Consider the following 11,239-nt stretch of genomic DNA (forward strand, 5'->3'; position numbering starts at 1 on the left):
TTTGGCCTGAAAAAGATGATTACAGAACCTCCACTCAGGCCTGACAGGGTGATGTCTTAGATATTGGTGCCCGAGGCAAGCCTGAATGGCTTTCAACAACAAGCCCTATGCTGAGTGCTGAGCAGCTCCAAACTGCCCTGGTCTGTAGCCCTAGGAGAAAACACTTCCTTTAGAGTGTATGATAAGGTAGGAGGCCTTGCCTGCCACCATTAGTCCACACACGCCTACAAACACACACACACACACACACACAGTCTTGTACAGCTAACCTTGTGGGGGGACACAATTCAGTCACATTCAAAATCCTATTTTCCCTAACCCCTAACCCTAAACCTAACCTAACCCTAACCTTAACCCTAACCCTAACCCAAAAACCTAACCTTAACCCTAACCCTAACGCTAAAACTAACCCTAGCTCCTAACCCTAACCCTTAACGTAATTCTAACCCTAACACTAATTCTAACCTTAACCCTAAACCCCCTAGAAATAGCATTTGACCTTGTGGGGACTAACAAAATGTCCCCAGTTGGTCAAATTTTTGTTTGTTTACTATTCTTGTGGGGACTTCTGGTCAACACAAGAATAGTTAAACACGTCCACACACACACACCACACCACATCACACACACACACACCACATCACACAGACACCACATACACACACACACACACACACAATCACACACACACAATCACACTCACACACCACACCACATCACACACACACACCACATCATACACACACCACACACACACACACACACACACACACACACACACACACACACACACACACACACACACACACACACACACACACACAATCACACTCACACACCACACCACATCACACACCACACCACATCATACACACACCACACACACACACACACACACACACACACACAATCACACTCACACACCACACCACATCACACACCACACCACATCATACACACACACACACACACACATACACACACACACACACACACACACACACACACAAACATACACACACACACACACACACACACACCACACCACATCACACACCACACCACATCATACACACACCACATACACACACACACACACACACACACACACACACACACACACACACACACAATCACACTCACACACCACACCACATCACACACCACACCACATCATACACACACACACACACACACATACACACACACACACACACACACACACACACACACACACACACACACACACACACACACACACACACACACACACACCACACCACATCACACACCACACCACATCATACACACACCACATACACACACACACACACACACACACACACACACACAATCACACTCATGTAACCGGTGTGAAATGGCTAGCTAGTTAGTGGTGCGCACTAGTAGCGTTTCAATCTGTGACGTCACTCGCTCTGAGACCTTGAAATAGTTGTTTCCCTTGCTCTGCAAGGGCCGCGGCTTTTGTGGAGCGACGTGTAACGGTGCATCGAGGGTGACTGTTATCGATGTGTGCAGAGGGACCCTGGTTCAAGCCCAGGTAGGAGCGAGGAGAGGGACAGAAGCAACACTGTTACACTCACACACCACACCACATCACACACCACACCACATCATACACACACCACATACACACACACACACACACCACACACACACACACACACACACACACACACACAGTAGCTCTAGCTACTCTCCATCATAGTTGCCGTCTAGCTGACTAGCCTCCAGACACCTTTCAACCTGGTGTTCATTGAAGCCAGCAGATGATTAATTTATACCTGCGGAATATCAAACGGAAACAAGTTATCGCTTCTCCCGCTGTGCCTGGGACACCTCGTAAAACTGTTCTAGCACCGTGGAGGATGAGGGATGTGGAACTTGGATTGAAATGTTTCTAGAATCTAACCACTGCTTTACAAGGTTCTACGTTCCCCTCAGACCAAGCCTCAGCCTTACTTAAACATGTGATCCTATTTCATCATAGTCTACACCCAAATGGCACCCTATTCCCTATATAGTGCACTACTTTTGACCATGACCCATAGGGCTCTGGTCAAAAGTAGTGAACTACAGTGGGGGAAAAAAGTATTTAGTCAGCCACCAATTGTGCAAGTTCTCCCACTTAAAAAGATGAGAGAGGCCTGTAATTTTCATCATAGGTACACATCAACTATGACAGACAAATTGAGGAAAGAAAATCCAGAAAATCACATTGTAGGATTTTTTATGAATTTATTTGCAAATTATGGTGGAAAATAAGTATTTGGTCACCTACAAACAAGCAAGATTTCTGGCTCTCACAGACCTGTAACTTCTTCTTTAAGAGGCTCCTCTGTCCTCCACTCGTTACCTGTATTAATGGCACCTGTTTGAACTTGTTATCAGTATAAAAGACACCTGTCCACAACCTCAAACAGTCACACTCCAAACTCCACTATGGTCAAGACCAAAGAACTGTCAAAGGACACCAGAAACAAAATTGTAGACCTGCACCAGGCTGGGAAGACTGAATCTGCAATAGGTAAGCAGCTTGGTTTGAAGAAATCAACTCTGGGAGCAATTATTAGGAAATGGAAGACATACAAGACCACTGATAATCTCCCTCGATCTGGGGCTCCACACAAGATCTCACCCTGTGGGGTCAAAATGATCACAAGAACGGTGAGCAAAAATCCCAGAACCACACGGGGGGACCTAGTGAATGACCTGCAGAGAGCTGGGACCAAAGTAACAAAGCCTACCATCAGTAACACACTACGCCGCCAGGGACTCATATCCTGCAGTGCCAGACGTGTCCCCCTGCTTAAGCCAGTACATGTCCAGGCCCGTCTGAAGTTTGCTAGAGTGCATTTGGATGATCCAGAAGAGGATTGGGAGAATGTCATATGGTCAGATGAAACCAAAATAGAACTTTTTGGTAAAAACTCAACTCGTCGTGTTTGGAGGACAAAGAATGCTGAGTTGCATCCAAAGAACACCATACCTACTGTGCAGCATGGGGGTGGAAACATCATGCTTTTGGGCTGTTTTTCTGCAAAGGGACCAGGACGACTGATCCGTGTAAAGGAAAGAATGAATGGGGCCATGTATCGTGAGATTTTGAGTGAAAACCTCCTTCCATCAGCAAGGGCATTGAAGATTAAACGTGGCTGGGTCTTTCAGCATGACAATGATCCCAAACACACCGCCCGGGCAACGAAGGAGTGGCTTCGTAAGAAGCATTTCAAGGTCCTGGAGTGGCCTAGCCAGTCTCCAGATCTCAACCCCATAGAAAATCTTTGGAGGGAGTTGAAAGTCCGTGTTGCCCAGCGACAGCCCCAAAACATCACTGCTCTAGAGGAGATCTGCATGGAGGAATGGGCCAAAATACCAGCAACAGTGTGTGAAAACCTTGTGAAGACTTACAGAAAACGTTTGACCTGTGTCATTGCCAACAAAGGGTATATAACAAAGTATTGAGAAACTTTTGTTATTGACCAAATACTTATTTTCCACCATAATTTGCAAATAAATTCATTAAAAATCCTACAATGTGATTTTCTGGATTTTCTTTCTCATTTTGTCTGTCATAGTTGACGTCTACCTATGATGAAAATTACAGGCCTCTCTCATCTTTTTAAGTGGGAGAACTTGCACAATTGGTGGCTGACTAAATACTTTTTTCCCCCACTGTATGTAGGGAAGAGGGTACCATTTGGGACCTATTTTAAATACGGCCGGCGTTGAGTTAAATAAAACCCATCCATCTCTGATTGAGATGTCTACTGTGTATCCTTGGTTAATAATGGTATGACACTCTGAATTAATGACCAAACAATTGGCTTTATGAATCTCAGACATGAGTGCACAGTCAATTCTTTACCCAGCTCCTGCTGCCTGTTGCTCTGTTTCACAGTTGTCCTCTGCTGTGAGCATGGGGTGGAACAGATAAATACCAAACCAGGCAGTCATATCCATTTCTACAATATCTAGGAGAGCATTGCTACTGTACAAGGCAAAGGGTTTAGGCCCATATATCTGTTTGCCATTATAATCTTGAAACAGACTTGAAATTGAGGTCAACTAAACTCTTCCATTTGATTATCCTTTATATAATATTGTGTGCCCTTTTAGCCTCACTCCTAACAATTCCAAGCTTACCCGAAATAGTCATCATGATGAGGTAAGCGTGTGTGAATGTATGAATATCTCAATGGTTGGTTATGCAAAAGTTCCAAATAACTGAGTGGATTTTCCTCTGCTATTCAGATCACAGGTCATTGCTTACAGACATTCAGACAGGACTATGCAGATGTCAAATATACACATTTCCAGTACTATGTGTGTGTGTGTGTATATATGTGTGTGTGTGTGTGTATGTGTGTGTGTGTGTGTATATATATATATATATGTGTGTGTGTGTGTGTGTGTGTGTGTGTGTGTGTGTGTGTGTGTGTATGTGTGTGTGTGTGTATACGTGTGCGTGCATGTGTGTGTGTGTGTGTGTGTGTATATGTGTGCGTGCGTGTGTGTGTGTATATGTGTGCGTGCGTGTGTATGTGTGTGTGTGTATATGTGTGCGTGCGTGTGTGTGTGTGTATATGTGTGCGTGTGTGTGTGTGTGTATATGTGTGCGTGCGTGTGTGTGTGTGTATATGTGTGTGTGTGTGTATATGTGTGTGTGTGCGCGTGTGTGTGTGTGCGTGCAGGTGGGTGCGTGTGTACTTTAGCTTTGTATCCCTTTTATAACAGAAAAATGACTCTAAACTGATTAACTAATTTGTTAAAACAATAAATAACATCATCTTTAGTAGCATGTAGTAATCCCAGCTTGTTTAACTAAGTGTTAGGACAATGTAATTATCTGCAAAATTACGTTCCCTCTCCCAGTGGAAGTGGCTTCTTCTAGTAATACTGCAATTAGTGACACTGTCAAAATTATTTCCTCCACACAAAAACACAGGGATTAAATTGTTCCTGTCATAACAGATTAGTATTAACGAGTCTAATCATCACATCTCTGGCAGATTGGTGGCTTCACTGTGGGCTGGTTAGAGATACTGTAGGAAGGGTCTTTCATAACACAAACACACGCACGCACACATACACACACACAGACATGTATAGACACTCACAAGCACATGCATGCACACACACACACACACACACACACACACACACACACACACACACACACACACACAAAAGGACAATAAATGATGTGTTCTGATAAGCTACAGATTTAGGATAGTAATTTGAGCTAGTTTGCTACAGCAGGGAAATAATCCTGCAGCAACATGAAATGTGAATTATTATGTGGATTATAATTAATTGACGTTTTTTGTAGGGGTTGATACATTTTTCAAAGCTGGGCATGGACCCCCCCCCATCCCCCCCATCCCCCACGCTGCCTGCTGAACAACAAGATGGAGAAGAGCCAGGGCCTAGCACCAACAGCACGAGGGTAACATCACAGCAAGCGCCTGCCCCTCCGTTACCCCAGCAACTAGAACCTGATGACCTGTTGGATCTAACCAAACTGAACCAGTGGAAGAAGAGTTTATTGATTCTTGCAAAGTGAAATCGCAACCACAGCCAGCAACAACAAATGGACACCCCACCCCTTTGTCAGCAATGTCGACTGTGCTGTTGGCACTGAAACATGGATTTGGATGAACATTTGGGACATCTACAGCAATGTGAGAAAATTCCTTCTCCACTCTGAAGAACACAGATGCACCATGTTACATCAACGAAAAGCGCAGCTTGTCCAGCTGGCATTTGAAATGGACCTGACAAGTACATTCCTCATGTAAGCCTACTGGTTGTTTGGCGGATTTTTGAATGTAATGTATAGTTTAGGCCTTTGCTTTTTACTTCAGTGCATCTTTTAGATTTATCTGTGATTCTTAATCTCATTGCTTGCTTTTGCAGGTCTAATTGCTATTGATAGATATACAGCTTATAGAATACAGATCGCTGTCCATGCTGCATGCCTGTTAAATCGACGATAGGCTTTCTGTGGTGCCAGGGTTTATATAGCTTTGCTTGAGCGAATGGATACATGTTTATTGGTAGGCCTATTTGGTCATAATTTTATCATGTTAAGCCTAAAATTTCACGAAGCTATACACAGTGTCACAATGCTGCCACTTTTAGACTGCTGGCTGGTGGCAATAATGTGATTACTTGTTCGGTAATTAAAGCTGGAAATTCTAACATTGCAGATTGTACCCGAACCTGCATGGCATGAGCTGTCCTCGCGCTCTCTCCCAGCTTGGATAGAAAGTTGTTGTGCATGAAACCAGCCTATTAACCCTCCCGTTGTCCTAGGGTCAAAATGACCCGCCACTGTGTTAAACCAACTTTATTTAATTGTTATATTTTTTGGATCATTTGTGAGAAGGAGGCAGTGATACTTTCTTTAAAGTCTCACTGCCTCCTTCTCACAAATGATCCCAAAAATATAAAAATTAAATAAAGTGTGTTTAACACAGTGGCGGGTCATTTTGACCCTAGGACAACGGGAGGATTAATGCCAAATAATACAGTCAGTCCACCCTCAAAACACTAGCTTACTAGGGATTGTTTCATTATTCAGTGTACTATCTATAGCTATTTACCGTATTTAGCTGCTAATTAGCTGCTATTTACAGTTGAAGTCGGAAGTTTACATACACCTTAGCCAAATACATTTAAACTCTGTTTTTCACAATTCCTGACATTTAATCCTAGTAAAGATTCCCTGTCTTAGGTCGGTTAGGATCACCACTTTATTTTAAGAATGTGAAATGTCAGAATAATAGTAGAGAGAATGATTTATTTCAGCATTTATTTCTTTCATTACATTCCCAGTGGGTCAGAAGTGTACATACACTCAATTAGTATTTGGTAGCATTGCCTTTAAATTGTTTAACTTGGGTCAAATGTTTCGGGTAGCCTTCCACAAGCTTCCCACAATAAGTTGGGGGAATCTTGGCCCAATCCTCCTGACAGAGCTGGTGTAACTGACTCAGGTTTGTAGGCCTCCTTGCTCGCACACGCCTTTTCAGTTCTGCCCACAAATTTTCTATAGGATTGAGGTCATGGCTTTGTGATGGCCACTCCAACACCTAGACTTTGTTGTCCTTAAGCCATTTTGCCACAACTTTGGAAGTATGCTTGGGGTCAATGTCCATTTGGAAAACCCATTTGCGACCAAGCTTTAACTTCCTGACTGATGTCTTGAGATGTTGCTTCAATATATCCACATAATTTTCCTTCCTCATGATACCATCTATTTTGTGAAGTGCATCAGTCCCTCCTGCAGCAAAGCACCCCCACAGCATGATGCTGCCACCCCCGATCTTCAGGGTTGGGAAGGTGTTCTTCGGCTTAAAATAACCCCCTTTTTCCTCCAAACATAACGATGGTCATTATGGCCAAACAGTTCTATTTTTGTTTCATCAGACCAGAGGACATTTCTCCAAAAAGTACAATCTTTGTCCCTATGTGCAGTTGCAAACTGTAGTCTGGCTTTTTTATGGCGGTTTTGTAGCAGTAGCTTCTTCCTTGCTGAGCGGCCTTTCAGGTTATGTCGATATAGGACTCGTTTTACTGTGGATATAGATACGTTTGTACCTGTTTCCTCCAGCATCTTCACAAGGTCCTTTGCTGTTGTTCTGGGATTGATTTGCACTTTTCGCACCAAAGTACGTTCATCTCTAGGAGACAGAACGCATCTCCTTCCTGAGCGGTATTACGGCTGCGTGGTCCCATGGTGTTTATACTTGCGTACTATTGTTTGTACAGATAAATGTGGTACCTTCAGGCGTTTGGAAATTGCTCCCAAGGATGAACCAGACTTGTGGAGGTCTACAATTCTTCTTCTGAGGTCTTGGCTGATTTCTTTGGATTTTCTCATGATGTCAAGCAAAGAGGCACTGAGTTTGAAGGTAGGCCTTGAAATACATCCACAGGTATACCTCCAATTGACTCAAATGATGTCAATTAGCCTATCAGAAGCTTCTAAAGCCATGACATCATTTTCTGGAATTTTCCAAGCTGTTTAAAGGCACAGTCAACTTAGTGTATGTAAACTTCTGACCCACTGGAATTGTGATACAGTTAATTATAAATTAAATAATCTGTCTGTAAACAATTGTTGGAAAAATTAATTGTGTCATGCACAAAATAGCCGACTTGCCAAAACTATAGTTTGTTAACAAGAAATGTGTGGAGTGGTTGAAAAACTAGTTTTAATGACTCCAACCTAAGTGTATGTAAACTTCCGACTTCAACTGTATAAACGTTTTATTAAAATTACACATCAAATAGCCTAACAATTAGGAAAAAGGTAGTCGGCTTGAGGTTAAATTCAGCCACCACTAAGCAGGTTTTGTCTGGCTAATAGCCTACACAAATGGGCTGCAATAGTCAAGGAAAATGTAATTCAATAAAATTAAATCCAACTTGAGAGACTCCCCTGGTCTCCTGAAGTCCTCCTTTTTTGTGTGCAAATGTTTTTACCATGGCCTGTAGGTTCAGGTTGCAGGCCCAACTGTTTTCTGTACTGAGTGTTGCCAACCCAGACTGTCATTCCTGAGACATTGTGCATGATATGTCCATTGCACTGCACACAATTTAAACTTAGTCTTGAATTATGCAAGATATACCAGGGGTAAGGGACTGTTGACAACCACACAACTCAAATGCTGGTTCACCAGTAGCCTATGAACAAAATCGCAAACAGTTTTTTTGTTCAAGCCCTCAATAACTTTTGTCCGCTAAAGATGATAATCTTTTTGCATCTGCCGATTTATTGGCTGTCTAGTAACTAGACGACCTGTCCCCAGAGCTGAAATATACCGTTAATCTCTTTCTGTAATGTGATGAGGCAGACAATTAAGGAAAATGAGAGGCTCAATTAAAGATGTTGCAGAACTGCTGTATTTGAAGCATCACTCCCTTCTGTTTCCTTGACGTTGCTACGGCAATCAAGCTTTTTTAATATCCCTGTAACTGTCGCTTACATTTTACATTTACATTTTACATTTACATTTTAGTCATTTAGCAGACGCTCTTATCGCTTCTGCGAACTACCTAAGATACATCAGGCTCTCGCACTGATAAACTGTATATACTGTATGCTTTTGAACACCTGAGTAAGCTCCACTCATTGCACTGGCGCCGTCGTATTCTTGACCACGGCATTTGTTCACTGATATCCCCTTTTTCAAGGCCTGAGGAACTTTTTCAGTCACATTCCTGAAGCCCAAGAAACAAACCCTTAGCTTTCTAGTACATATGGAAATTAAAAAGGTTTAGGAATTACTTTTAGAGCATTACCGTCAAAATGATTTATTAAATAAAATAAAAATATGGCCTCCCGAGTGGCGCAGCGGTCTAAGGCACTGCATCACAGCGCTTGAGGAGTCACTACAGACCCGGGTTCGATCTCAAGCTGTGTCACAGCTGGCCGTGACCGGGAGACCCATGACGCGGTGCACAATTGGCCCAGCGTCATCCGGGTTAGGGGAGGGTTTGGCCGGACGGGATTTCCTTGTCCCATCGCACTCTAGCGACTCCTTGTGGCGGGCTGGGCACTGCAAGCTGACTTCCGTTTTAAGCGATCAGTGTGTCAAGAAGCAGTGCGGCTTGGAAGTGTCGTGTTTCGGAGGACGCATGGCTCTCGACCTTCGCCTCTCCCAAGTCCGTAGGGGAGTTGCAGCGATGGGACAAGACTGTAACTACCAAATGGGGAGAAAAAGTACAAAAATAAAGTAGATGCATGGAGCCAGAGCTTGTGGGCTGCGGTAGTGTCTAATGAACTTATCCTCTGCAGCAGAGGTAACTCTGGGTCTTCCATTCCTGTGGGGGTCCTCATGAGAGCCAGTTTCATCATAGCGCTTGATGGTTTTTGCGACTGCAAAGTTCTTGAAATGTTCCGTATTGACTGACCTTCATGTCTTAAAGTAATGATGGACTGTCGTTTCTCTTTGCTTATTTGATCTGTTCTTGACATAATATGGACTTGGTCTTTTACCAAATAGGTCTATCTTCTGTATACCCCCCCCACCTTGTCACAACACAACTGATTGGTTCAAACACATTAAGAAGGAAAGAAATTCCACAAATTAACTTTTAAGAAGACACATCTGTTAATTTAAATGCATTCCAGGTGACTCCCTCATGAAGCTGGTTGAGAGAATGCCAAGAGTGTGCAAAGCTGTCATCAAGGCAAAGGGTGGCTATTTGAAGAATCTCAAATATAAAATATATATTGATTTGCTTACCACTTTTTTGGTTACTACATGATTCCATATGTGTTATTTCATAGTTTTGATGTCTTCACTATTATTCTACAATGTAGAAAATAGCAAAAATTAAGACAAACCCTGGAATGAGTAGGTGTGTCCAAACATTTGACTGGTACGTACATCCTCACTAAAAAATATGCCAATATAAATTGAAAGTAAACGTTACATGAATGGAGATTAAGGGGTGCTCTGGGGGACATTGTTTAATTATTTCTACGTAAAGGGCTACTTTGGGATTTTGGCAATGAGGCCCTTTATCTACTTCCCCAGAGTCAGATGAACTGGTTGATACCATTTTTATGTCTCTGCATCCAGTATGAAGGAAGTTAGAGGTAGTTTCGTGAGCCAAAGCTAACTAGTGTTAGCGCAATGACTGGAAGTCTATGGTCTCTACCAGCATGCTAGCAGTTACCATAGACTTTCAGACATTGCGCTAACGCTAGTTAGCAATTGCGCTAACGCTAGTTAGCAACTTCCTTCAAACTGCACTTCAAACTGCACGCAGTGACATAAGACATTTCCAAAATCCTGAAGTATCCTTTTAATATCAAAGGATTTTCATCATAATGCTCAATAATGATTATCATACCTTGTGTATTGTAGCTATTGTAAATCTGCCTAAAAATCTAAGGATTTATGCTACTAAACTCATTATTGATGATTAGACCGTCTGCGTTGTATTGTGATCCTTAAGGAGGGAGTTATTTCATGTGATGATTACCGCTGTTCAAGGTCTCAGAAGACATCTGAGGGATGCTAATTTGACAGCGAGACACACACCATCAAGTACCATTTAAAATCCAATAACAGTGTTATTGTTGTGTGTTTTGTGAATAATTCGACAAGCACTTCAAAACGTGGGAGGATGGGATCAGAAGCAAGCCCAGGGACAAGACAAAGTTCTGATGTCAGAGTGGAGTGTGCTTCACTTTACT

This window comes from Coregonus lavaretus (genome assembly GCF_964263955.1).
Source record: "Coregonus lavaretus genome assembly, chromosome: 3".
Taxonomy (NCBI): domain Eukaryota; kingdom Metazoa; phylum Chordata; class Actinopteri; order Salmoniformes; family Salmonidae; genus Coregonus; species Coregonus lavaretus.